The following is a 2,109-nucleotide window of genomic DNA, read 5'->3' on the forward strand; positions in this document are numbered from 1 at the left end:
ATAAATGTGGAAAACATGCCCCTTCTAGTGTCAAACTATACATCATTCTGCACAGTGAAGACCAAACATCACACTGTAGGAACAAGAAGAGAAATAGATTTTTGACAAGAACGGGGCTAAATTCAATTCATTAAATTCATTGTAAAATTATTATGAAATAGTGTAGTATAAAGAGTTTAAACGCATAGCAAAAATTATCACACAAGAAAGATATAATAATAACCATAATAATACAATATAATAGTAAAATACTATTGCAGGAAATCAAGCTAGAAACTAGTCAATACAAAGAGCAGAACTAAAACACCCAACAAATAAAACGCTCACACTCTGCTCTTTTGTTTTCAGTGAAAACTCAAACAGCCAGACAAGTTGCCCTGACAGCATTCAGTGTCTTAAATGATCTTTAGAGTATAAAAGGACTTTTTGCTGGTAAATTGCTGTAATTATCAAACATGCCCTTCTCATTTTGCACAGTCAGACCTCGTTGGCAAATTCACCCGGCAATTAACAAAAGCTGGAAATGAATGACATGTAATGGTGTGCCCCACATTACTCAGATGAGGACAAACAATCTGGAGAAAAGGAGGCTGTGATGATGGGAAATGTGCAAGACAGGCCGAGAGGAGTTACATGCTGAAAACGTCATGAGCTTTTAGTTGAGAGGGGGATTTGAAACGATGTTTGAAAAATGATCCGCAGGGAAAACCTAAAAGACTTTGAAATCCTGTTGCCCCTGTTATGTGTTGCTCGTTCATTACCGATATCACCAGCTATGAATCGGGTGCTTTTCTCTTTGTTGGAGACACTTTGTAAGGCTTTGTACCGTTTGCTTTATTGTGGTCTAAAGAGAGGAGGGAGGAGGAGGGAAGAGGAGGAAGAGGTGGGGGGCATACGATGCAAATGACAGTGTTTCAGAGCACTTTGTTGCCAATCATTGAGAAATTACAGCTCCAGGAGACTTGTAACATCATAAGTGGCTTCTGGAAGATCGAGAGTGAAAAAGTAGACGTGTTCAAGTTCTGCCTGCTTTGGAGAATTTTGTGAAATCTCCCTGTCCGTGTATTTATTTAAATCCCTAATTAGGCTTACAGTGAGCAGCAACTCATATGAGCTCTCCTTAGGTTGGGAATGAAGGGCTCCTATATCTTAAGGGAAGTGTAGTAAAAATCTAAAGTGTGCCCAAAGGATACAAGAAACAAAACATTTCTGACATTTGTGGTCAATATTCAAGGTTTGTCATTCTTGATTAAAATGGGGAAGGAAATTAATTTATAAATATGCTGCGATTAGTAAAAAAGTTGCAGTTTGCAGTTGCAGGTAAACCCTCAGACCCTGAAGCTTTGACCTCTCTAAATGTGTGTATAAAGTATAAAAAGCAGGAAACTAAATGTAGAAAAAACATTTTCAATCAGAGAGCACTTCCATATAAAGGACAAAAATGACATAAGGATAAATAAATACATGTAGAAATACATAAATAAATTAACAATAATAATAATATTTGTATGTATTTATTTATCCTTATGTCATTTTTGCCCTACATACTTCGAACATGTTACTTTTCATTTTGATATGATGTACAGACAACTAGAGGTGTAGCCCTGTGAGACATTTTTATTCGCAGCGAAATTGCGCCCCTATGTGGTCAGTCTACGGTACTGCATATAGACTCTGACTACTTTCACAGTTGAATTCTTTGCTCTTTGTTGTATTTCCCGTCCCTTTTATATCCATTGTACATTTGTGCAACTGTTGCAGTAAACACAAACATAATAAAACCATAAAACCATGGCGGACACCTGCACACAGGTGATCTCCATTTAACTAATTATGTGACTTCGTGCTGTCCGCGCATGCGCAGCGACGAATGAAGGGCACCGGCTGTGGAGACACTGGATTTAAACTTTGGTTTCTCTCCGGTTGTTATGTAACGTTGTAATGTTGCGGGCATAAAGAAGACATCTACAGTATCACTAAAATACCATCGGAGGTAAAACCTGCTGCCACATAACAGGTAAAAAACTACAGTTTGACTTCTACCTGAAGGTTTTTATTATTATTATTATTATTATTATTATTATTATTATTATTATTATTTTGATCATT

The sequence above is a fragment of the Morone saxatilis genome, unplaced genomic scaffold (genome assembly GCF_004916995.1).
Source record: "Morone saxatilis isolate NCDOM2014 unplaced genomic scaffold, NCSU_SB_2.0 Contig6, whole genome shotgun sequence".
In the NCBI taxonomy this organism is placed as follows: Eukaryota; Metazoa; Chordata; class Actinopteri; family Moronidae; genus Morone; species Morone saxatilis.